Source organism: Trachypithecus francoisi, unplaced genomic scaffold (assembly GCF_009764315.1).
Source record: "Trachypithecus francoisi isolate TF-2019V2 unplaced genomic scaffold, Tfra_2.0 Lachesis_group3, whole genome shotgun sequence".
Lineage (NCBI taxonomy): Eukaryota > Metazoa > Chordata > Mammalia > Primates > Cercopithecidae > Trachypithecus > Trachypithecus francoisi.
Window position 1 is genome coordinate 36,592,334 of NW_022681468.1, and position 27,711 is coordinate 36,620,044.

Below are 27,711 nucleotides of genomic sequence, written 5' to 3' on the forward strand. Positions count from 1 at the left end.
TCATGTGGTGAGTATAGTGAATAATTTTGTACTGTACATTTGAAAATTGTTAAGAGAGTAAATTTCAAATGTGTTTACCACAAAATTCGTAAGTGTTTGAGGTGATGGATATCTTAGTTTGATTTAATCATTCCATATTGTATTCATTAATTATAACATTATATTGTGCCCATAAATACATGCAACTGTATTTGTCAATTTTAAATTAAAAAATAAGTAAATAAAAAGGCAGCAGAAATGGAGACCAAGGGTTACATATACTTTAAAGATAAGGAGCAGGTAACTCCAGGATTTGTTGCCTGAGTGGATTTGGGGCCAACATCCAGAGGACAACAAAGACAGAAAACTCTGAGGACTCATTGGTATTCACCTAAAACTGAAAATTTCAAAAAAGTCTACAAATATAATTAGGTCAAACGTGGACATGTATGAATTTATAAGATGTGGAGGCCACCAATACCAACAGTTACTAAATGATCTGCTCCCCTAAGTGTCCTTCCACATGGTGACAAGTATAAACCTTTCTGTGCCTTTCTACTTGCTTTCACTTGATGGGCTTCACTTTATGGTAAGGAAATTTTTTGCTCATCAACTCCAAAGCTAAACTCTTCATTAGAAAGAAAGAGAGAGGGTGGGTGGGGGGTGGGGGGAGAGAGAGAGAGAGAGAGGAGGCATGGGTACATATCAACAGTGAGCTGCCCCAAAACTGGGTTAGGCAGTGCCCCCGTCCCGTGCCTCTATGGCTGGTGGAGGACAATATCTGAATGTGAGAAGTGCTTCCTTATCTCAGACTCAACAGTTAGATAAGCCATTCCACTTTCTCTAAGGAGGAGCAATGAAGAAGCAGAAAGGCCAAGAGTGGCTGAGGGAAAACCCTTCCTCCCAGAGAACAAAGACTTTCCCCCTAAAGCCCTTGACTAGTAGATTTTTTTTTTCTTTCCTAATATAAGCAGTAGATAGGATAGAATTTAATTCCACTCAGTAAGTATCAAGTGGCTTCTGTGTTCCAGGGACTGGACTAGGCACTGGAAATAAAGAGATAAAAGTCAAAGTTCTATCTTCAAGTGTTCACATCCTATTTCTGTCAGATAGGCCTCCAGAAGGAAGATAAACACATGGTAGAGTCAAGGGGTAAGCAAATTATATGGGGAGCAAACAGGTACTAATTATTTGTAACCTAGGGAATTACAGTGAATATGAAAAAAGCATCTAGATTTTTTTTTTCTTACACTATACACAGTATTTCGAGCCATCATTTCCTTTTCATTGGTGAAAGATTTTTGTTTGCCACAGGATGTGAAAGTGCACTATATGCAGCTGTGTGATACATGGGGGGACATATATTCTTTCCACCTCTTTTTAATAACTGAAACCTTCCTTTCCTTTGGAGAACTGCTCCAGCCCTACCTCTGGGGCCCTGTCTTCCTGTCACTGGGGTAGACAAATGATCTAATGGGCCAATAGGACTCCTTTTGAGGGTACTGACAAAGTTGAAGAGAAAAAGGACTTTATACCTTACGTGATCCTAAGTGAAAAGGACCAAAAACTGCTGCTTTGCTGCCTCCCATATGGCAAAACCTGCTGCGAATGAAACCAACAGGAGGAAAGCAGAACAGAGAGATGGAATTACAGCAGTGGTGACATTGTTGGAAACCCATTAGATCTACTCCTTAGCCTTCGCAATTACATTAGCCAATAAATTCCACTGGATCTGTCACTTGTATTTATCATAAACTTAGAAATCACTTTATTAATAAAACATTACTTATAAATTGCTTCTACCATGCCTTTGACCTAAGAAAATAAGGTTCAGACTTCCACAAAACTTTATGAAAACACTGACCAGTTTAATGCTGTAATAGATGCTCTAGGAATTGCCAGTGATTCCATGAATGACACAGTGTCATTGAATGATGAAGCTACTCTGATACAGTATCAGATCAACTATCATTTTAGTGTTAATTTTTCCTATAATATACTTGCATATAATTCAACCCTTCATATTTCTATGATGTATTTTATTCATCATGCATGTTTTGAATTATACCTTACTGAAATACAGTTACCTTGATTCTTGTCCTTTAAAGAGATTACATTCATTTTCAGTTCTAATGTAGTCATTAACATTGTGCTTTGCCTTAACATTCTCTCTGCCCAGCTCATCTCAGTGGCATCTTCAAGGTAAAATCACCTTTAATATGTGAAAATTCTTGCTTCTCACCTTCTCTGAAGGGGAAAGTATCAGGAAAATTATAATTTTAAATTGTAATGAACTCTATTTCCCTGCTTCTTAACCTAAAAGGATGAAATGGGACAAGTGAAAACATGTAGAGATCTCTGAGTGCCTAAGGCAGACTGTTCCCCATTGCTTTCATATTTTACTTCCCTAACCAGATTTCAATCTCTTAGAGAGCCAAGCATTATGGATGTCTTGGGATATCCCAAATATGCAAGATGGTATAGCAGCCTAGGGAAAACCTCCTCTTCACCCTCTGAGTGTTTACTGAAAATCAACCGACAAAAGGCAGGTTAATAGGAGAAAAGGCATACAAAAATAATAATATGCATGCATGTGCACAGTAGTCATAACAAATGAGAAAAACTCAAAGAAAGGCTCAGATAGTTGAAGTTTTCATCTTGAGGTTACAGAAGGAATAGGGGTTTGGAGTCTGGCAAGACCAGTTATGGGCAGAAGAGAAGAAAAGCATGGCTAGCAAAGGCAGTCTTGTAATGCAGATGAAACCTCACAGGTAGCAGCCCTCCAAAGGAGTATGTTTCTGTTAGATCCCCAGAGGTGTCAAACTCTCAGTCTCTCTCCCAGGAGCCCATTTGTCCTAGATCCAGACAAGTCACAGCACAGAAAGGCTGGCTGTTTATTTCAGCAATGTAGATTTTCTCTACAGATGTAAATCTCCTCCACAAAAGGCAGATTTACAGGGCTATTCCTGTCTGCAGGCTCTCTGAATAGCCATCTCAAATATGTCAAAGAAGTATATTTGAGGGCAAAATATTTTGGTTTCCTTTAATGGTAAAAAAGGAAGGAGGAAAAATTTATTTACTTTCCTTGGTAACTCATTGTATTGGTCCAAAGACACCTTAAAGTTATTTCTGATGAATATTTCTAAGTAAACACTAGTAGTAAAATACTATTGAATACTAACCATGTGCCAGGCACTATGTTACATTCCTCCTAAAAACATTTCTTCTTTTTTTAACCCTTGTGTAGACAAAGAAAAAGTAGCAGCCTTCTCTCTAAAAGATCATTATATGGTCACATCTCAGCATTGCCTATGATTAAACTACCTCAATTTCTTTAAACATTCTTTATTGTGATGATTACAATTATATACATTGTAGAAAATGACTATGCTATATTAGATTGCTATCTTATTGTACTACTTTTCAACTTTTACTACTTAGGAGAGGCAGATTTCCCAAGCCTCTAATTTTCTCAACATTTAGACTGATTCATATTTATAAGAGGAAGAACTAGGCATAGAGAGAGAACAGTACATTCAGTGTTCATCTTAGTGGCATCTGTAAGGTTAAATCACCCCTGATATATGAGACCAAGAAAGTGGTGGATCCCCTGTTTGAGAAAAGGCCTAAGAATTTTGGCACTGGACAGGACATCCAGCCCCAAAGAGCCCTTGCCCACTTTGTGAAATGGTCCCACTCTATCAGGTTGCAGCAGCAGAGAGCCATCCTCTATAAGCAGCTGAAAGTGCCTCCTGCCATTAACCAGTTCACCCAGGCCCTGGACCACCAAACAGCTACTCAGCTGCTTAAGCTGGCCCACAAGTACAGGCCAGAGACAAAGCAAGAGAAGAAGCAGAGGCTGTTGGCCCGGGCCAAGAAGAAAGCTGCTGGCAAAGGGGACGTCCCCACTAAGAGACCACTTGTCCTTCGAGCAGGAGTTAACACCATCACCACCTTGGTGGAGAACAAGAAAGCTCAGCTGGTGGTGACTGCACACGACATGGATCCCATGGAGCTCCTTGTCTTCTGCCTAGCTGCCCAGTGTTGTAAAATGGGGGTCCATTACTGCATGATCAAGGGGAAGGCAAGACTGGGACATCTAGTCTGCAGGAAGACCTGTACCACTGTTGCCTTCACACAGGTTAACTCAGAAGACAATGGAGCTTCAGCTAAGCTGGTGGAAGCTATCAGGACCAATTACAACGACAGATACGATGAGATCCGCTGTCACTGGGGAGGCAATGTCCTGGGTCTCAAGTCTGTGGCTCACATTACCAAGCTCAAAAAGGCAACGGTTAAAGAACTTGCCACTGAACTGGGTCAAATGTACACTGTTGAGTTTTCTGTGCAAAAAGAATTAAAATAATATAAAATTTTCTTCAAGAAAGAAAAAAGAAAAATATGGCAAGCATAAAGATACACTTTGAGATAGCTACATAGCCTCTGATCTTAACCTACACATGGGTGGGCCCTTGGCAGCCCTGTTTAAGTCATGTTATCTGGTTGGGTTAAGGGCAGACATATCACCTGTGCCAGACTGATCAGATCCTCTGTCAGGAATTTAGATTCATTGATGCTAGTCTACCTGGTCTGGCAAGTCAAACTAAGGACATACAAATGTGGGTACTGAGGATGCACCATGTTTGGCCATGTGCTCACCAAGCGGCGAAAGTGGCTAGCTGAGAAAGAGAAAAGAAAGAAAGCAGATGTACAGAGAGAAGCAGAGATCTGAATCCACAAGCCCCTGAAGGGAACCAGGCAGACAGAGAGCTACACCTGGGCAATAGGGACTAGTTGCCTGGGTCCTTGTAAATGCTCCTGTTCCAGGCTCTGGTCTCTTATGAAGTCCAGCTGTATTTCATGCTGTGGGTTCTGTGAGAGTCTCCTGATTCCTTATGGTAAATTGTTTTGCTGTTGTTAAGATAGTTTGAGTGAGTTTCAGTTATTTACAAATAAAAGATTTTTGGACCTGGCACAGTGGCTCATGCCTATAATCCCAGCACTTTGGGAGGGTGAGGCAGGAGGATTGCTTGAACCCAGGAGTTCAAGACCAGCCTGGGCAATATAGTGAGACCCCATCTCTTAAAAAACAAAAACAAAAACAAAACACAAAAACTAAAAAATTAGCCGAGTGTGGTGGCACATGCCTGTAGTCCCAGCTACTAAGGAGGTTGAGGTGGGAGGATTGCCTGAGCCAAGGAGGTCAAGGCTGCAGTGAGCTGTGTGTCACTGCATTCCAGCCTGGGGGACAGAGTGAGATCCTGTCAAACAAAACAAAACAAATAAAATTTCTAACCTAGGCAATAAGCAAGTGGTTAATTGAGGTTGAACATCAGAATGCCCTGAAGAGGTTTTAAAAACACAAATATCCCTGCTCTGTCCCCAGGGATTCTGAGTCAGCAGGTCTGGGATATAGCCTAGGCAAGGGAAATTTTTAAAAACCTCCACCTGAGAACTATGGCCCATGGAATGGAAATAGGTAGACAGCAGAAAGCTAGACAGCAAAGGAAAAAGGACATTCAGATCAAAACAACCCTGCCAACAGGGAAGAAAGAACCACAGGATGCAAGAGTACAGCCACTTCCACAAAGCTGCATGCTACAATGGCTAATTTTAGCATCTACTTTCACACTGAAAAACTGTGGTCAATTTTAGATATCTGTCTTGAAAAGAGATTTAAGTTCTGAGGGGGTACTTCAGGTTTAATTCATGTATCAATGAACTATCCACTGCAGCTTTAAATCTGAATCATTTTGGTACCTGAAAGCATCAAATCTTTTAAAAAAATTATTTAGCTGGACAATTATAGGTTGTGATGGGCTAGGATAGGCACCAATGAAAATAAGATGTGTGTGTGCGAAAGAGGCAATTATGTGGGAATTTGGTACACAGAAATTCTCCCCTGCACAGGAAGAAATTGAGTCCAAAAGTTGATTGTATTCATCTGACAGCAAGATTAACACTCAAATTATGGAATAAATTAGTAAGTAAACTACAAATGAAATCACCCTCTTACTAGTTTGACAAAGGGATTCATCTCAGTTAGAACATAGAACTTTTCTGAGGTCGATGAGAAAAATTACTGTAATGTTTGGTAAAAACAATTTTAAATAATCATAAAAAGGAAATGTAGAGTATTCTACCCTATATAAATGCATCTTTTAAGAACTACATTATTTGGTTAAAAGCACTGGGGACAAACAAAGAAATGGTTACCTCTCTTTCAAACCCTGGGAACGAATTCTCCACCATTGAATGGTTGGTGTCTAAAAGCCACATCAGAATTATAGCATTAGTTTCAAGAAACTGATACAGAGAAAGAAAATCTGATTTGGGTCTTAGAACCCTCCACTGTTTAATAGATGCATTGGTGGCAAGTAGAATTCTGTCATCATTTTATATTAAGGTTCAAAGCACTTTTGTCAAAATTTAGGAATTTGGAGTGTAATTTGTTAAAAAACTTGAAGAATTTGCTTGCAATTGATTGGAGTGCATCAACATAGCAATCTATGTACTGGACAGTAAGACCCCCAGGGACTCAGTCCTCTACTTCTTTCGTCAACTAGATTGCTTCACATCGTCCCATGGGTAGCCCCCATGTATACCAAAAGGAATGAATAAGTGTTGAGTGAAATATAATGAAAAGGAAATATAATCATTACCACACATTTATGACATCATTCTAGGCAAGTAAATGATCTTACCTTTTTGAAATTCTGCTTTCTTTATTGTAAAACCAAGACTCATCCAAGTTAAATACAAAGGAAGATATGACAGTTTTGAGAGATAAGTGGTTTAAAGCAAAAGATGGCAGAACCATAATTAAACATTCAGTTTCCTCAATAGTTTGTTCTCCAAATGACAGAATAACAGCTAACATTTGTTGAACACATTATATATCAGACATCATTCTCACATATTATTAACTCTTTTAACTCTCAGAATAACCTCTGAAATAGGTACTATTATTATTCTTACTTTTACAACTAAAGAAACTGTGGCACAGAAAGATTAAGTAACTTATCCAAGATAAAGCAGCTGGAAGTGGCAAAGCCAAGATATATACCAATGCAAGTGTGGCTTCCAACAAGCCTTCTCTCGGCCTTTATGCTATACCGCTTCTTAAATGTAGTGACCACACAGACTTTCAATCTTTCCTTCCAGTCTCTTAAAGTATTGCTAACCTAATGGCTACTTCCAAAATACCAAACCTATGGTGGGTGCCTGATTGGCCATGGGGAAGGCTCTGTAGAACTTTCTGCTCTTGTTACTAGAAAATCAGTAGTTACAGATTCTAGCTCTAATGAAAATTAGCCAGGTGCATCTGAACAAGCCTCTCAAGGCCACAATTTCTTCATTTAAATAAAGAAATTATATTAGATGATCCCTGAAGCTATTTTCCAACTCTGTGAAATGCTATGAAAAAAAGTAAAAGATTCCAAGTCTCTTCTACCATTCCCCACATTGTCAGACCTTATCAGCACTGCCTTCACTAAGCTTAAAACCAGATCCAGGAAGGTGAACTGGTTGCAGTGAAACCTGTTAGTATCATAGAGAAAGCCTGTTTAGGGACTGCAAAGATGCAAATCAGAAAATTACTAAGAGACTAAAGTATGCTGATTGTACTGATCAACTGAAAGAGTGGTTATCTTCTTTTTTAATGTTGAGAAAAATGTAAATGCAGAAAAGTACAGAGAAAAATATAACATATTTTCTGTTTATTTTTTCTTTTCTTTTCTTTCTTTTTTCTTTTTTGACACAGGGTCTCACTCTGTCGCCCAGGCTGGAGTGCAGTGGCACGATCTCGGCTCACTACAACCTCTGCCTCCCAGGTTCAACCGATTCTCCTGCCTCAGCCTCCCGAGTAGCTGGAATTACAGGCACCTGTCACCACGCCCAGCTAGGTTTTGTATTTTTAGTAGAGATGGGGTTTCACTATGTTGGCCAGGCTGGTCTCTAACTCCCTATCTCAAGTGATCTGCCTGCCTCGGCCCCACAAAATGCTGAGATTACAGGTGTGAGCCACTGTGCCCGGCCAACATATTTTCTATATTTTCTTCAGTTCTTGTTTGATATATATATAAAATATATACGTGTGTGTGTATATATGTGTGTGTATATATATATCATTTGATATATCAAGTAAACTATGCCAATCACATGTCTTCCTCCAGTGACAACCACTCTCAAGAATTTGGAGAGATTATCTGTGCCACCATGTTATGGAAGCACTATTCACAATGGCCAAGATATGGAATCAACTTAAAGGTTCATCAACAGATGAATGGATAAAGAAATTGTGGCCTATATGCACGATGGAATACAGCTGATGCTTGAACAACACAGGTTTGAACTGCAGGGTCCAGTTACATGTGGATTTTTTCTTTTTTTTTTTTTTTTTTTTTTGAGACGGAGTCTGGCTCTGTCGCCCAGGCTGGAGTGCAGTGGCGCGATCTCGGCTCACTGCAAGCTCCACCTCCAGGGTTCACACGCCATTCTCCTGCCTCAGCCTCCCGAGTAGCTGGGACTACAGGCGCCCGCCACCTCGCCCGGCTAGTTTTTTTGTATTTTTTAGTAGAGACAGGGTTTCACCTTGTCTGCCAGGATGGTCTCGATCTCCTGACCTCGTGATCTGCCCGTCTCGGCCTCCCAAAGTGCTGGGATTACAGGCTTGAGCCACCGCGCCCGGCCGGATTTTTTCAATAAAGTTACTCCGACCTGTCTCTCCTACCTCCCACTCCACCTCCTCCACCTCTTCCACCTCTGCCACCTCTGAAACAGCAAGACCAACCCCTCCTGTTCTTTAGCCTACTCAATGTGTAGATGATGTGGGTGAAGACTTTTACAAAGATCCAGTTACATTTAATGAACGGTAAATATGTTTTCTCTTCCTTATGATGTTCTTAATATTTTCTTTTCTGTAGCTTACTTATTGTAAGAATACAGTATATAACATATATAATATACAAAGTATGTATTGACTGTTTGTGTTATCAGTAAGGCTTCCAGTCAACAGTAGGCTAATAAAGTTTTGGAGAAGCCAAAGGTATTTGTGGATTTCTGACTGCATGAGGGTTAGCACCCTTCATCCCTGCATTTTTGTAGGGTCAACTCTACTATTCAGCCATAAAAAAGAATGAAATTCCACCATTTGTGACAATATGGATGAACCTGAAAGACATTATGTTAAATGAAATAAGCCAGGCACAGAAAACAAAATACCACATGATTTAACTTCTATGTGGAATTCAAAAAAGTTGATTACATAGAAGTAGAGAGTAGAATGGTGGTTACCAGAGGCTGGGGTATAGTGGAGAGGGGGATGGGAAGATGTTGGTCAAAGGATACACAATTGCAATGAGACAGGAGGAATAAATTTCAGAGACCTATGGTAGAGCAAGGTGTCTACAGTTAATGATATATTGCATTCTTGAAAAATGTAGAGAGTGGATGTTATATGCTCTTACCACAAAATGGTAACTATGTAAGGAATACGTTTGTTTAATTAGCTAGATTTAACCATTCTACAGTGTACGTGTACTTTAAAACATCATGTTGTATATAACATACAATGTTATCTATGAATTTTAAAAAGAAAAATTGGTGTTCATCCTTCTGGCCTTTTAAAACAATAAAAATAAATATAGGCTTTGTTGTACATAATTTTACCTGTGAAGCAAAAGGTATCTCTAAGGCTCACAGCTAGAAGTGTAGATATTGGACTGCAGTGCTTGTGCCTGTTCACATCAGACTAGAGGCTGCCAGATAGTTCTTCAAAGTGACTTTACCAATTTCCTCTCCCATTAGCAGTTGGAGTTCCTGTTTTCTTACATGCTCACCAACATTTAGGGTTTTTGTTTTTGTTTGCCAAACTGATGGCTAAGAGTAGGGTCTCATTTTTGTATTAATTTTTATTTCCTTAATGACTCGTAAAATTGAATGCCCAAGTTTCTTCTAAAAATTACCAGTTTATATCCCTTGTCTATTTTTCTATTTTTTTTCTTATTGATTTGTAGGCATTCTTTACATATGACGATATTAAGATTCCTAACTTCTTAAAGCTAGAAGGTCGTAGGTTATAGGAGTCCCAGGATGGCCCCAACTGGGTCAAGGGGACACCAATCTGCTGAGTGGCTCTGTAGCAGAGCCTACATGCAGAGGCAGAAAGGGTGAGAGCATTCTATTCAGGGACCAGCTAACTGAATCCTCAGCTGGGTGGGTGGGTTGTGGACAGTGTCCTCTGGTTCTCTTTCATCTACCTATCCATTGTCCTGGTCCCTCCACTACGATATACCTCTATTTCCCAGTCAGTAGCAAGGAGAAATACAAATCAGTCATTTCAGCATCACTGATAGAATCACAGAATGAAGGAGAAAAAGTCTGGACTCTAAAAACAGATTTCACATAGATGAGATGATTTAAAGATGTTTCTTCTCAGCTCACAAAATATTAAGGAACAGATGAAACTAAACTGAACTGGAATAAGAAAAAAATGTTTATCTTTATTTCTCTCTCCACACTTCAGTTTTTTCTTCAGGGAAATAACAGGGAATAGTTTTGTTTTCTTTGCCCTATGGCTAACTAGAGACCGCCTAGAATTAGAAATACAACAGATGCAAAATCTTCTCTTCTGTGGGGTGAGTGAATATATAGTTATAAGCTCCTTCCCCAAGAGAACTTAGATCTTTTAACATGTAGGCCAGGAGGCTGCTCCATGGTGCTGTCCCAAACTTTCTCAGTAGTTAAGAGCCATGCACCCTATAGAGGTTTACAAAGAAAACAATACTATGAAAGGGAGCTTATTCTCTTTGGCTTTTCTTGAAATAATGATCTCTGTCAAGCCTCAACTGTTAAAATGAATTGTATTTTGATTAATTACCTTTATTCTGTTAAAAAAATAAATGAGCAAAGTATGTGTTTACATATGCAGAGATGTATAATATACATATGTGTGTGTGTGTATCTCATTTGTGTTTGTGTGTATATACCAAGAGTGAAAGAGCCAGCTGTTTTAGCCATTTATATTTGGGGGATGGGTGGGTAATACAGTAAGTTCTGTTGAAAGGAAATTATGGGAGAGAATCTGATATCCTGAATCTTTCAACAAGACAGGGTTCAGAGGGCAAGTGTGGAATAAACTTAGAAACCAGCTTCTTGTTTCTAGATCGGTTTTTAAAAGTAAGCCTATAATGTGAACTCTCTTTGGAAGTCAGGTTTTTGCTGCTGATGGTTGGGGCATTTTGTTTGCTTGCTTGCTTGCTTTTGTTTCTAAGTAATTTTTCTTGCATAATTCAGTTGGAAAATGTGTGTGAATGGGATATTGTTAAGATTCCTTTCCATCAAAATCACCACATTCAGCAAACTCCAATACTTTCAATAACTAGTTTGCAGAACTGATATTCTTCTCTCTTCCCAGTTTTTCCCTGTAACTTGAAAACTACAAATATAGAAATTATCACTTGAATCTATGCAGGATAATTGATTGTGAAGTCAGACAACCTCTGTTATTAGCAGACTCACTTAAAAGCTGGAAACTCTCCTGGATAAATTACTTTTAAGTGACCATGTGGGCTCCATGAAGGGGAAATGACTGCCGGTGCAGAACACGCAGAATCTGTCTCAGCGATGTGGCCCAGGAAATTGCAGAACCCAGTTGTGGAGCTAATTAGTAGATATGTGGATGCATGAAAACTATAGTCACAGGAGCTTGTACTTACACAAAACATCCTGACTTGCCACATAGAACTCAGTGAAATGACCCAACTAGTACAGAAAGATGTGGAGCAACATATGGACTTCAGTTTTTTTTTCAAACTTTTAAGTTTTAAATAAGTATAGATCCATTGAAACCACAATAATGCCAACACTATTGTTCTATTGTTCTTTCTTTCTTTCTTTTTTTTTTTTTTTTTTTTTTTTTTTTGAGACAGAGTCTCGTTCTGTAGCCCAGGCTGGAGTGCAGTGGTGTGATCTTGGCTCACTGCAACCTCCGCCTCCTGGGTCCCGGTTCAAGCAATTCTCCTGCCTCAGCCTCCTGAGTAGCTAGGATTACAGGCATGCACCACCATGCCCAGCTAATTTTTGTATTTTTAGTAGAGATGGGGTTTCACCATGTTAGCCAGGCTGGTCTTGAACTCCTGACCTCATGATCTACCCACCTTGGCTTCCCAAAGTGCTGGGATTACAGGCTTGAGCCACAGTGCCCGGCTAGCTATTGCTCTTTAGAACAGCTTTTCCATGTATAAAACTAGAATTGTTTTTAAAACTATATTTTATATATATTTTATTTTTAAAATATAGTTTTCTGAGTCTTGGTTTGTAGTCTCTGGATCCAAAATTCTACCAATTAAGTTGCAATAGGAAATACGCCAGATACATACTAGAGCTGACATTAAATGCTCCTGACTCAATATGGAACACTTATTTCTACCCCTCCAAACACAGTCACTAATACTAAGCTGTCCCATGATTTACCTCACTTATCATATCTCGTTAATGAAGAAACTAATTGTGACTTGCTAATGGCTATACTGAAAGAGTAGAAAACAGAAATCCTGTATTATATTATTACTTTAATGTTAGTATTCCTTTGTTTTTGTTTTGATTTTTTTCTGATATGCTGTTTGTCTATATACAATATTTGCTTCTTCAAAGGCATGCTATGAATGTTGGAAGTAACTCCTGGGTAGAATGACACCTAAGGCAAACCAGCCAGTGTTTCTTCATCTTACCTTTTAAGACATACAACAAGTGGTTCCACACTCTTTTGGTAAGTACATCCTCAACCTGATAATCACAGAATCTTAGTGAAGAAAAATCTTAAAGGTCATCTAGTCCAATGCCACACCCAGTACAAGAATCCTATTTGCTTGAAAATATCCTTCCTTTGTATAAATGAAATGTCTAAGGCAATTTTCTCTTAATATACTCAGTGGAAGGGGGAAACATGTGGCCACCTTTTTCTTTATAAGAACTCTTTCTATACTTAAACACCATTTATTTTCTTCCTTCAATCTCCTTTTCTTTTAGTTAAATAGCTTACTTTCATCGCTCTTCAGAGATCTGATTTTCCATGCTTTTAATCATTTCAATTGCTTTCCACATCCTCTGAACATGCAGAAGCTCAACTTCGGCATGGCAGCTGAATGAGAGCTTTGCTAGTGCCTTATTAATGCCGAATATGGTGACTCAGTTTTTAATGCCAGGCTCTTGTTAACATAGCCTAGCATCATGTTAGATTTTGAAGTGTTTTTTCTTTAACGTAATTGATTCTTTACTTCAAACGTTTACGTTATCTATCTGTCTGTCTATCTATCTATCTATCTATCTACATATATATATTTTTGAGATGGAGTCTCGCTCTGTCGCCCAGGCTGGAGTGCAGTGGCATGATCTCGGCTCACTGCAACCTCCACCTCCTGGGTTCACACTACTCTCCTGCCTCAGCCTCCCAAGTAGCTGGGACTACAGGCGCGCAGCGCCATGCCCAGTTAATTTTTTCATGCTTTTAGTAGAGATGGGGTTTCACCATGTTGGCCAGGATGGTCTCAATCTCCTGACCTCGTGATCCACCCGCCTCAGCCTCCCAAAGTGCTGGGATTACAGGCATGAGCCACTGAGCCCGGCCCAAAAAATATTTTTAACATTAACTTATTTAAAAGAAAAATCCTCAGATTATTTAGAATGATCTTTTTAAAGGTAAAAACCAGACTCTACAGGGTTTTAGCAATATTTAATTACAGATACCACACACAGTTATCAGTCCCAAGTTTCTTCCTTTACACATACAGAATTCTGTATGTATATTATCATGCTCTCTGGAACCAAAGAAAAGGAAAGGTACCTCTATAGATTTCTGGAATTCTTAGCTGAAGCTGACATTAGTATCTTTTTAGTAGCTTGTAGCCTCCATGGGGCTGTGGATCCCAGAAGCTGAAATTCTCAGATGTGTTGGCATTTCACTCAGGAGTTTAGGTTATAAGTGACAGAGTGCACATTCAAATTGACATAATAAGCCTGGGTGTGGTAGATCATGCCTGTAATCTCAGCACTTTGGGAGGCTAAGGCAGGAGGATGGCTTGAGGCCAGGAGTTTGAGACCAGATTGGGCATCACAGTGAGACCCCATCTCTACAAAACACAAAAAATTAGCTGGATGTGGTGGCATACACCTCTTGCCCTAGCTACTTGGGAAGCTAAGGTAGGAGGATCACTTGAGCCTAGGAGTGTGAAGTTATAGTGTGCTATGATCATGCCACTGCACTCCAGCCTGGGCAACAGCAAAAGACCTTGTCTCAAAAAATATATACATAAATACAACTAAAAAGTGACATAATAAACAAAATAACTGGCAGTGCTAGGGGTAGATTTAATGGGTCGTATGACCAAGGTGGCTGAACTTGAGTGGTCACATGATGACGAGAATCAGTCTCTGTTTTTTCAACTCTTCCTTGCAGTGTGTTGGCAGTCTTAGGCAGGCTTCTCCAAAGTGGTGGCTACAGGCTTACACTGTACTAATTTAGTGACCCGAGCTTACAGAGGCTCCTCTTTCCCAGAAGGCTCGGCCAAATTCCTATGGTTGGATTCTCACATGCTCAGCTTCAGTTATGTATTCATTTCTAAACCAAGCACTGAAACTTGTTTGGTATGACCCAAGTTCAGAGCCAACTTCTAGAGGTGGAGGATGGGGTCACCTCCGTGTGAACCACATAGATGGAGAAGAAAAAATTGAAGTTCTGTTTCCAAAAGCCAGGGGAGCTGGACAGGGGAGAACACAGGGTTCTTCTATTCATAGCTCTGTCAGTGTCTCCTCGTGGCTGTCAAGGAATCCACAGATGGTATAGTCCGTGATATGGAGTACGGAATCACTAAAGGGTTGAAGAACAAATCCACGGGCTAGCTCTGTGACCACCAGCACAAGACTTCAAACACGTAAGGACAACAGAAGCACTGCCTAGCAATGCACAGGAGAAAAGTTTGTTGGGTTGAAAGGAAAGGAGAGGTGGAGAAAGGGTTAAGAAGATACAGTACTTTCTGTGTAATTTCAGGGAGCAAAACCTAAGAATTAGAGAAATTGTTCCCATAGATCTAAGAAAAAGCATATATTTAAAACCTGTAATGAGCATTTCTTTGTCCCCTGGTTCAGTAATGTTCTGATCGAAATTTTGCAGTGACTTTAAGGCAGCTTAGTAAAAGAGGCAGAGTGGCCATAGAACAAGGCTGCATAAAGGTACATGAGGTATATAGGAAGGGAAGAAGGGACAGAGGGTTCCACAGGGAAGTGAGTGCCTATGGGGCTCTAGGCAGAGGTAGGTTAGCTGTTCCAGTAAATCATCTACATTTTGACAGTGATTTAAAGGGTTTCTTGCTGAATGATAGTAAAATAAATACGTATTAGTGAATAACTAGAAGACAAAACCCTATTCTGAAACACAAATACTGTGCTGAAATGTACCAGGATCATGTTTACTAACGCACAGTGATTAAATTTTAAATTCTAGTTTGTTTTTCCTTTCATAGTCACAGATATCCCTTTGTACTTATAAGTTGACTTTAATTTATGAATTTTTTTTTTTTTTTTTTTTGAGACAGAGTCTTGCTCTGTCGCCCGGGCTGGAGTGCAGTGGCCGGTTCTCAGCTCACTGCAAGCTCCGCCTCCCGGGTTTATGCCATTCTCCTGCCTCAGCCTCCGAGTAGCTGGGACTACAGGCGCCCGCCACCTCGCCCGGCTAGTTTTTTTGTATTTTTTAGTAGAGACGGGGTTTCACCGTGTTAGCCAGGATGGTCTCGATCTCCTGACCTCGTGATCCGCCCGTCTCGGCCTCCCAAAGTGCTGGGATTACAGGCTTGAGCCACCGCGCCCGGCTAATTTATGAATATTTTATACTGTGTTTTAATAATACCTTCTCAAAGATTAATACCTACTCATAGTGGTTAGAACTTGAAATAATTCCAGTGTGTTTACCTTTGGTTCCTTGCTGAATCTTAAGTTAATTATAAAAATACTTACAAGAAATAAAAATAACCTCATTGGGTAATATGGGCATTGATATTAAAAGCAAAAGGGAACCAGGAAATTTAGTTGGATTCCCAGAGGAGTCTTTGGCTGAGAAAGGTTTGGGAAGCACCACACTAGCTAGATGCCTCCAAGTGTAATATACTCTTGGCCTAAGCGTAGAAGGAGAAAGCAGTAGACAGAAAAAGGGGAAACGGAACAACTCTTTGTTTAAAAAAAAAAATCTGAAGAATAGCATTCTTATTCTCTGCGTGCTCTGGAGGAAATTTATACACAATCCCTCATCCCTCCCCACCAAAAAAATGTGGTGGGAGGTCAAACTAATGACACTGAGAAAAATATCTGACATCATCAGACTGATGGTTTAAGAACTATGGCAGAAATACTTTAAATCTATTAAAATTTTAGTTTTCAAAAACAGATAAAATTAAGATACACACCCTTCCCTCTAAAATCAAGTGTGAAACATGTTTGCTGGATATCTTCCTGTGTGCCCCTCTAGATTTACTCACAATCATTCTTCACCTCCTCTCTGCCCTGGGACCTGGCCTGTGTGTGTCACACCAACAGGACTCTCCTGGGTTGGGCCACTGGGGTGCACCAGCAGGAGATTTGAAGGAGCAGAGTGATGTTGGGCTATGGGCTGGATGTGCCTCTTAATGGAAGGTCTCAGATCCTGCTAGGCAGTCTTTTCCACACAGCCCCGTCTATCTCCCGCTTCCAGAAACCAGCCTGTTCCCTCACCTTCTCAGTCTAGGGGCACTAATGGAGCCCCACTGTAATTAGCCTCGGAATACTAAAGTGTGCCATCTCTTTCCTGATGGCATCCTGGCTGATACAATATGTAATGTTTTAGGTTGAAAAAAATGTAGTTAGGTTATAGAAAAAGTTCTAGTGGCAACCTGTGCTCATTTTATGTCTACTCCTAACATTTACTACTATTTTTATTAGAGTTGAGTGTGGGCCAAGCCTAGGCAAAAGGAAGTTTATAATCAAAAGCCTTTAGTTCTCTGTTCATGATCTAGTCCTAGATACAGACTGGGCTGGAACAAGAACTACTTGGCTTTTATTACATTGACACAAGCCTGTGTCTCCTCTTAACTTTCCTCAAACCCCTACATGTCCTTATAACCTGTCACCCTTTCTTTTCACTGGGTAGCAGTGGGGCAAATAGCACAGTGAGTAACAGTGTCCAGGACGGTACTAAACACACAGTAAGTTTACTTGGGGAAACATGTTTTACTTAAAGAATAATAATATGCCGGGCGCAGTGGCTCAAGCCTGTAATCCCAGCACTTTGGGAGGCTGAGACGGGCGGATCACAAGGTCAGGAGATCGAGACCATCCTGGCTAACCTGGCGAAACCCCGTCTCTACTAAAAAATACAAAAAACTAGCTGGGCGATGTGGCAGGCGCCTGTAGTCCCAGCTACTCGGGAGGCTGAGGCAGGAGAATGGTGTGAACCCGGGAGGCGGAGCTTGCAGTGAGCTGAGATCCGGCCACTGTACTCTAGCCTGGGCGACAGAGCAAGACTCTGTCTCAAAAAAAAAAAAAAAAAAAAAAAGAATAATAATATGATTCAATTAGTATTTAATAAAAGATGAAAATAAATTGTTACAACTAAGCACCTCAATAGCAAGAACCATGTCTCAATCATTTTTCCATTCCCCAGATCTAGCACAGTGCATGATACTTCGTAGAGAGCCATTAAAAAACACTCAGATAAATTACAGTGTTAAATTCTAAGGTACAATAGGATGGTCAGTGCTATGGGTGGCCACAGTTGTGTATACTGAGTGTACATTTATGCTTGGGTTCCCTTTCGCTCTTCTTAATAGAACATCATTGATGTCTCCCTTGGTGTGGTTTTTAGCCTATTTTGGGTCATGGACTTCCCCTTTGAGAATGTGATGAAACAACATATCTACACACCAAAAGGTAAGTATAGGTCAAGGACTAAAGATAAAAAATACTCTTAATCAAGATGTTCTGCATAATACTGAAGCAGACATTGTCCCTGTGCAATAAAAGGGCAGGGCACAAAGTACTCTATGAAAAATCTGAAGAAGTTCATTTCAGTTCAGACTTCACAAAAATATACCCTAGAGAAACCTACTTTCTTTATCCAAACCCCCAACTTCTGATAATGGGTACCTATGATGGTGGTTGTTGATAATGACAGCTCTCACTATAGGCCAGGCATTGTGCTAAGTGTTTTACATATTTTAATGTATTTAACCCTCAAAAACATATCTTAACTCATTTAATCCTTATTAGGTAGGTACTATTATCCTCATTTTAAACACGAAGAAGTTGGACACAAGGAGGATTAGCAGATTGCTCAAGATCATAAAAGTAGTTAGTGAAGGAGCCATCATCAGACCCAGGTTGTCCCACTCAAAGGCTTGAGCTCATACCTGCTCCTAACTACCTCACTCCACTAATGGATTTTTTTTTTTTTTTGAGATGGAGTCTCGCTCTGTCGCCCAGGCTGGAGTGCAGTGGCTGGATCTCAGCTCACTGCAAGCTCCGCCTCCCAGGTTCACGCCATTCTCCTTCCTCAGCCTCCCGAGTAGCTGGGACTACAGGCGCCCGCCACCTCGCCTGGCTAGTTTTTTGTATTTTTAGTAGAGACGGGGTTTCACCTGTTAGCCAGGATGGTCTCGATCTCCTGACCTCGTGATCCACCCGTCTTGGCCTCCCAAAGTGCTGGGATTACAGGCTTGAGCCACCGTGCCCGGCCATGGAATTTATTAGAACATACTTGTTGAGTAGCTAATGGAGTGTAAGCCACTGTGTTAGTTGCTGTGGGAGACTCAGAGACATATACAACAGAGTTTTCCCTGAAGAATGCATAAATGCTAGGGGAGGGGATAGGCAGATAAAGCCTCATTTGCATTAATAATACCACATGGTACAGGTGAGGAACAACTAGGGGAGAGCATCAGCACTACCGAAGTAAAGCATGAGTAGATAAGTCAAAAGCAGTCTGGGAGGTGATATAAACCTCCAGAGAAAAGGACACGGGAACAGGAATCCAGAGACTTTGAAAAACTAATGGTAGGGATGACAATTTGAAGGAACTAGGGGAAAAAATAGTCACACCCTAGAAAAAAACTTTATATTCAACATTAATATACAACATGAAACACAAAAGTTTATATCTTAAGTATATTATTTACACAGCATAAAAGGAAACAAGTTCTAGAGAGTTCTTTCATGTCATTAGAAGATGCCACTTGAAAGCCAGAGCACGTGCCGACTGAGCCCCGGCCAGTCCTGGTTCTTGATCTTGTCATGTGCTGGGCTGTGTGCCAGGTGACAGAGATAAAGAGATACGGTACCTACCCTCAAGAAACATACAGTTTATTGAGAAAGAAAAACTACTGTGCAATTTTCTATGAAATGTTTTGGTGCCCATGACAACAGGGGATGAATAGAGTCTATGAGATGAGGCCTGGATCAAGTGTCATTCCTGCCCAGATGTGCAGGTTGTGTATAGATGTTTTGTTCAATCTACTTGGGCTCAAATGGTCCATTCTAACACTGAGTGGGCTTTAGAATGTAAAACAAGAGCTTACTTGAGAACCACCCAAACAGCACCATAAGTAAACTACGTACCATTTATTAATATGCCAGGCACTTATACAATCAATTCTAGCATATACACCTGAGAGTGTGGCTTTATTTATGATCCTCTAAGAGGTTTAACTTTTTAGAGATTGGAGGTACCTGTCCTAGCTTTTATTCTCAGCTTCTTTTCCTGCTGTTCTTGGCTGTCTTGTAGCTTCTAAGGACTCACAATGGTATGCCCTGTTTAATAGGTCCTCTGGGATCTTTCTGCATGCTCTCATGGAATCTGAATATCACGCTTGAAGGTGAAGCTTGAACTCCGGAAAAATGTCTCCACTCCCGCTTTCATCCTGTGTGTGTGAAGCATCTGTGCATCACTTTCTCTGATGCAGGGCTGGGTTTCCCCAGGAGTCTCACTCTGTCATCCAGGGTGGAGTGCAGTGGCGTGATCTCAGCTCACTGTAACCTCCGCCTCCCAGGTTCATGTGATTCTCCTGCCTCAGCGTCCTGAGTAGCTGGGATTACAGGTGCCTGCCACCATACCCAGCTAATTGCTTTTGTATTTCTAGTAGAGATGGGGTTTCACCATGTTGGTCAGGCTGGTTTTGAACTCCTGACCTCAAGTGATCCGCCTGCCTCGGCCTCCCAAAGTGCTAGGATTACAGGCCTGAGCCACCATACCTGGCCCCCAGTTCTTTCTTGTTTGTACTGTGCCTCCTGTCTGGATGGCCTCCCAGTTCCCTAAGGAACGCCACCCTTAGCTGCCAAGGCCTCAGACTGAATGCCCAGTGATGTCACAAGTGGAGGCTCAGCCCAGGATCCAGTACGTAATAAGCACTCAGTAAAGGTTTGCTGAACGATGAAGGAACAAATAAATGAATGCTCACATCTTCAGGTCTCTAAGAAACCCTGCCCTCGGCCACTAGCAGCAGTGCCTGGCTGCCACAGACTGACTGTCCAGCCTATAGCTAATATCAGTGCCATCCTGGATACTTCATCCCTACAATCTGCTCTCACTCCCAGATCCCATGGCCTCCCTGAGCGCTCCTGTTTTTTGGGTCAGGAAGGCATATTTATTTTGTCCCTGCGTTCTCCTCGGGGGAAAAACAGCTCTGGGCTGAGTGCTGCTGGGAAGGCTGCCCCTAGAAATAAGAGATGTTTTCCCTCTGTGTATGTTCTTGCTTCAGCTTTTGAAATTTTTTTTTATTTTTTTTTTTTTTATTTTTTTTTTGAGACGGAGTCTCACTCTGTCGCCCAGGCTGGAGTGCAGTGGCCGGATCTCAGCTCACTGCAAGCTCCGCCTCCTGGGTTTACCCCATTCTCCTGCCTCAGCCTCCCGAGTAGCTAGGACTACAGGCGCCCGCCACCTTGCCCGGCTAGCTTTTTGTATTTTTTTAGTAGAGACGGGGTTTCACCTGTTAGCCAGGATGGTCTCGATCTCCTGACCTCGTGATCCGCCCGTCTCGGCCTCCCAAAGTGCTGGGATTACAGGCTTGAGCCACCGTGCCCGGCCTTGAAATTCTTATAGTCACGAATCTACTGGTCAAGGTTATTAACACCACACATCTAACAAACATCTAACTGTCCCTTTTTAACCAATCATTCAAGGTGCTAGCTAAAAGCATTCCTGGTAATTACACAAAGCTAATGCCTTAAGCTTTCTGCTTGTAGGCAGCCCTCCTTTCACCTCACAGTCAAATCCCAGTAGACTCCCCAACATTCCCCTAACTTAAAGGTGGCTATCTCTACCGAGGCCCGTCTTAGCTTTTAGGTTCCTAATAGTCCAACACAAAGCAAGGAAACAATGGCCTTTCCACAGAGTGCATCTAAGAGGCCTGGAGGGCAAGATTCTCTTAGGTGCCACTTAGCTGTAGGCCAACTATTTCCTAATCTGCAAAAGCTCAAATCAGCCAATCAAAACACATGGATAGAGGACCACCTATGCACAAGGCATGGGAATGATACACAACCATCAGAAATGTAGGCCTCACTCCTCAAAAGAAGCTTATGAATGACAGAAAGGCTTTTTAAATAAAAACCCAGCATTATAGGGCCACAGATGCTGACAGTCAATATGAAGTAAAGACAGTGAAAGCAATTGATACATGTGGATGGGATGGGGAAGGAAATTTGGATGGCAGTTAAAATGGGAAATAATTGGTCAGTTTGGCCAAAATACAGGTGAGAAGAGATCCATCAAGCTGGACTAATTGTCAAAATCCATGAGTGAAATTATAGAACATGCTCTCTTGTAGGCCTTCAAACTGCCAGTCGGATTTATTTTGGACCCCTTCAAGATATCATACAGAAGTTGAACATAGTTCTTCATGCATGAATTAAAAGAAAAACACTATTATTATTTCTTCCTTCATTTTACACATTTATTTGATCTAGTGCTTACTACATGCTAAGCACTGCTCTAAGTGTATTGTACATATTAAGTCATTGTGTTGGGCGCAGTGGCTATGCCTATAATCCCAGCACTTTTGGAGGCCAAGGCAGGTGGATCCCTTGAGCTCAGGAGTTTGAGACCAGCCTGGGCAACATGGTGAAACTCCACCTTTACCAAAAATACAAAAATTAGCCAGGTGTGGTCCCAGCTACTCAGGAGGCTGAAGTGGGAGGATAACTGGAGCCTGGGAAATGGAGGCTGCAATGAGATAAGCCGTGATCGCACTACCGTACTCCAGCCTGGATGACAGAGCGAGACCCTGTCTCAAAAAAAAAATACATTAATTTTAAAAAATTAAAAATTAACTAATTGAATCCTCATAGCAACAATGTGAGGTCAGAATGATTATTTTGCCTGTTTTACAGAAAGGGTACTTTTACAGAAATGCTGCTATTTGCTAAGCCCCTAAGAGGCAACAAAATGCTAAGAGCAGAGACTCATCAATGATGTCTTCCCAGAGCTTCTTTAGAAATCTTCCAAGTCTATCACTTACTAAATTGTTTCTGAAAGCCCCTGTGGCACCAGCATTCCACACCCAAAAGGAGAGAATCAAAACCTTTGCAAGCTTGCGGAGTGTATAAATTGGCTAAATTAGACCCGAAGTGGGAAGGTGGGTTAGAAAAGGACAGGGGAATGTGAGGACGGAGAATAAAAGGAGAGTGGGCGGCTGGGCTGCCCTAGTCTTGCAGTGTGGAGCAAGATTCCTTTTTTCAGATGTGTAGGGCTAAGAGAGAAGATCATAACATTATATCTCTTATTATGGCTTTTTTCCCCCTAGTTTTACTTTTTTGGGGAGTGGGGTTTAAATTTCCTTTTAGAATTGGATAGGCTTGATTTTAAAAACCGTGAGAAGTTAGTGGTTAAAGGAAACAGGAAGTAGGAGAAATGTGGCACAATGGGGACTTGGAGACAGATGAGGAGAGTGCAGAGGAAAAGAAAAGAGGAGGTTTGCTATACTTCTGCAGGGGGGAAAGAAACACGAGAGATGTGTTGAGAGTTGGAGGAGAAAGGCTGGGAAAGCTTTTAACCAGAAAGAGGCAGTGTTCTAGTGTGATCCTATGAAAGCAACTCTTCCAGACCTTTGGATCCATAACCCACAGCATAAGAAATGCTATTGGGATACTTGGTAGACCACACCCATAGAGCTATTTCACACTTAACAACTGCGGCCAGAGCCGATGATGGGATGGAAGGGCTAACTTCATAAACTTTCCCAGTTGGACCAAGTAAAACTTCTTATTTAATGAGATCAAAATGCTGACAAATCATTTTATAGAGGGAGTGAGCCAGGAGGAATACGTGTTGGTTCTAAAAGAAAATGGGTGTTGGGCAGTATATTTTTGTTACTTCTTAACCAAGAGGAAAGCAAGGAGGAGGAAGAGAGGGGCAAGGCCTCTTGCCTTTGGCAGGCAGTAGGCTGAATACTACAGCAGCTCTGCAGAATTAGAACAGCCATCTTGGAACAATCATTTGACTCCTATGTAAGCTCATCTCAAAGCTGTTAGCTATTTACAGTCTAAGCCTTGAGAGTCTCCTCAGGCTCTTTAAAGATATTGAAATGATGACACATTTTAATATGTCAAATTTAATATTACAAAAATGTTGTAATAAAGTTTCAGGGCTTTCTTTCCCCATTGGTTTAATCATATGCATATAAAACAGGAGGCATCCAAAGTTAACATCTTCTAGTGCCCAGATTTTTGTGTCTACTGCACTGCTGTGTGATACACATGAACAAAGATTCTCTAAGGCCAGTTTCAGAACAATCCAGCCAATAAAGAACAAGGAGAGAAGGGGATGATTCCAATATCAAGCCAAACTGGGGGCTTGGGGAGGCAGAGGAGAAGTGGAGAATCCGAGTGCACCACATGCAGTAGTACAGTGATTACTGAAGGGGTTTTGGAGTCAGACTGATTTGAATGCTTATCCCACTTCTGCCTTTCAATGGCTCTGTGACCTGCAGAAAGTTACTCAACCTCTCTGGGTTTTTATTTCCTCATCTGTAAAATGGAGATAACAGTATCTGTCTCATAGGGTTGTTAGAAGGCAGTATGAACTCATGTAGGTAGTGCAGGTAAGGCACTGGCACGTATTAAGCACTCAGTAAACGATAGCTATTATTCTCAGAGCCATGTCTGGTGAGACTCCACTTCTCTGGGCTAGACAGACATTTTACAGAAGAATTCAAAAGGGTGCGCAGCTACCTTAAAGAAGCTAAGCACTTTAGATTTCAAAGGGAGCCTCAGTTCTGACCTAATCCTCTGAGTTAAAGCTGGAATACAGAAGCATCCAGGTGATCTACAAGGTGTAACTCTGAGCTACAGCAGACCTAGGTAGGCCATTCCCAACAGAATTGGATCCCCAGAGCTGGCTACAGGAAGATAAAGGAATGAGAAAGGACTCCCTTCACTTGGTATCACTGGACTTTATTCTATTTTCACAGTTTTATCTCATATATTGTTTTGTTTAGGTTTAAAATTGATAGTGATTTTAATTAATCATAAAAGCTCCCAGGCTCCTTGGACAGTTTTTTTTATTGAAGTAACAAAGCATTGCAGATTTGGCAAAAAGAAATACAGGGCTCAGTTAAATTTAAATTTCAGGTAAACAATGAATAATTTTAAAGTATGAGTAGGTCCCAGTACAATATTTTAGATGTACTTATACAAAAATTATTGTTTATCTAAAATTCTAATTTAACTGGACATCCTGGAATTTTTTGGGAACCCTAACCAGTGGCCAAGAACTTGCCCTTTCTAACATGCAGAGTGGCAAAGCAGTCACCAAAACAACAACAAAAACTCCTCCGTTTCCAGGGCTGTTACTTCTCAACAAATGCAGCACTAAATTCTCAGGCTTTTTGTTTGTTTGTTTTTTAAAGATCATTTTCCTACAGAGAAGTTTTTTTTTTAAGCATCTCACAGTCTAGAGAAAAAATAACAATGGGATGGGACTTCCCCTCTGATGGCATTTAAATAATTACTCGTTGGCTGACGTTTAAGACATGATACTTGTAAGAGTACTGACCCCTTGCTTTTTTAGCTTTTCTAGCCACGGCCAATAGGTTAAGTTATGTTCTTCCAAAAATGTCTCCTCTTTATTCTTCATGAAAAAAATACACATACAGAAAGTATGTTCCCCCAAATGAAACAGCATTTTCTTTGGCAGGTTCAATGCCACTAAATACTAGGAAATTAACCTTCAGGGCTTAAGGGGCAAGGCCCAACAGTGCTGGCTATTGTCTCTAGCTACAGCCGCAGCCTGGCTATTCACACTGACCCCAGAGAGGGAGGTACGCCATGTCGTGAACAAGGCCACACCGTGGGTAGACCATCCATACAAACAAATAAATGCAAAACTCTCTCTTTCTTAGTAATATCAGAAACAACTGAGTTCTTTCCTTCCTGATGGAAAGTCAATAATATTCCTTACTTTCCAAAATATCCCCAAACAACCCCAGGTTCAAGGTCTTAGCAACTTAAATTTAGAAATAGGTTCACCCTACAAGGCCGTAGGGATTTTAAGCAAATGGTACCATTCTTCTTTTTTTTCTTTTTTTTTCAGACCTCCTGTTCATTTCCTAAGGCTACTCAGGTGCAGTGACTACTCTTTCAAAGGTTAGCAACCAATGTTTCAAGGAGTTGTTGGATTTTTAACCTTCTTGAAAGTATTACATTAAGCTCTCGGGCCAGGTTACAGCAGCCTATGTCCAGGTTGAACTGGACAAAAATAGAATTCACTCCAGCTTACCAATCTGGCACAAAGTATGTGCTGGTCAAAAACATTTCTTAATCACAGGAATCACTAGTGAAAATCCACTGGAGTTTCTGTGGCCCAGTGGATGTGACCACCTGATGAATTCAGAAAGAAGAAACCAAAGAAGAAAACTAATCATATCACCTTGGTGTAAAGCATGCATAAGAGACAGAGTGAAATTAACTGCTTCTCTAGGAAGCCTTCCTTGATACAGGCAAAGCAGAGCCTTGTGATTCCCTTAATTCCCTTGTTTCTGACATAAGTATATAGATAGAGCTGTACTGGCCAGGCGCGGTGACTCACGCCTATAATCCCAGCACTTTGGGAGGCCGAGACGGGCAGATCACAAGGTCAGGAGATCAAGACCATCCTGGTTAACACGGTGAAACCCCATCTCTACTAAAAATACAAAAAATAAGCCATGCGTGGTGGTGGGCGCCTGTAGTCTCAGCTACTCGGGAGGCTGAGGGAGGAGAATGGCATGAACCCAGGAGGCAGAGCTTGTAGTGAGCTGAGATCACCCCACTGCACTCCAGCCTGGGCGACAGACTGACACTCCATCTCAAAAAAAAAAAAAGAAATAGCTGTACTATGTGATATACGTATCAATCCATTTTGGATTACTCACTGTTCTCAGAACACATCCCAAGTTCTCCTGTCCCTGAGCCTTTGCTCACATCTTTCTTCTGGACTGCTTCCCACTTTTACCCATGCCAGGCAAAAGCCCATCTGAATTTTTTCAAAAGTCAGCTCAAATGCAATTCTTCCCTGAAATGGTCTCTCTTTCTCTTTCAAATTCCAAGTGTTCTTTGCTTTTTCCATCTTTTCACAGATATCTAACTGGAAGGAGTGATGGACTTGTTTCTTTCATGAATGACAAAGCCCCGAGGCAGGGACCGGATCTCACAGAGCCTCATCCAAAGGAAGCAGAGGGTAGGGACTCAGTCAGTGTCAGCAGGACTAGTGAGCTTATTCACCATGTCGTTGATTTCTTAGTAACAATAACTCTAGAAAGTCACACAGCACTTCCTGATATCACACAGCATTTACCTCCACCACAGAATTTATGATATCATATTGAAATTTCATAGAAATCACTGGACTATTAGTTCTTAAGGGTAGAGACATTGTCTCACTATCCATGTGTCTGCAGTACCTAACACAGTACTTGAAAATGAGAGGGCACGTAAATAAATATATGATGAGATGTTCAAAGTGAACTATAAGCTCTTTAAGGGGAGCTTAGATTCTCATCTTCTTCTCCTTCTCGTTATAACCAAGAAACAGTAATTGATGCTGACATGAGGCAGGTTCTGCAGCAGCTTCTCATTTTTTTTCAAGTAGGTCATACCATTTGGTGAGCAAAAATATGGAAAATGTTCTGAAATGTTAGTGCTAATCTCAAGGTTTCATATATTTTGAGAAGTTTGAGACTTTTTGTCTCAAATAGCTTCCTGGGTGCCCCTCTTCCTTAATCCAAGATAGCCTCACAAATTTCTTTTTCACTTCAGCATGATCTACATTACAATTATGATCATTATTTGGTGTTCTCAAAATAACTCCAACTGAAGTTCTAAGGCTGGATTATATGATGACAAGACTTTATAAACTTATTATACTAAAATCATTGAATTGTATACTTACAACAGGTGAATTTTGTAGTATCTAAATTATTCCTCAATAAATCTGTAAAGAAAATTAACTTTGACTAGTTATCAACAGAGAATCCTCTTATTTTTCATTTTAACCTCCAAGGTCTACCATAGTAAAAGATAGCATGGCTGTTCCTCATTAGCGAAGAGGTGCGTCCACTCTGGCAGGAACGTTCAGGCAGGTCACCAAATGTAAACAGCCCTGCAAAGGTCATCACAAAGGCGCTGTTGTTCTGTCTCACAGCCGAGAAGGAAAGGAGAGTCGCCACCGAATATCTACTCTGT

The 27,711-nt window shown here is 40.9% G+C and overlaps 1 protein-coding gene and 1 long non-coding RNA gene across 5 annotated transcripts in view; both read right to left on the reverse strand.

Annotated features, from left to right (window-relative positions):
• The window catches only part of RAD51B (RAD51 paralog B), a 678,049-nt gene that overhangs the window by 151,977 nt on the left and 498,361 nt on the right, over positions 1–27,711 (reverse strand). The window lies entirely within an intron of this gene.
• On the reverse strand, positions 3,468–4,706 carry LOC117069430. The gene is made up of 3 exons (XR_004431545.1): positions 4,692–4,706; positions 4,255–4,258; positions 3,468–3,863 (listed from the first exon to the last, which is right to left on the reverse strand). It is a non-coding gene; the product is annotated as an uncharacterized LOC117069430 (long non-coding RNA).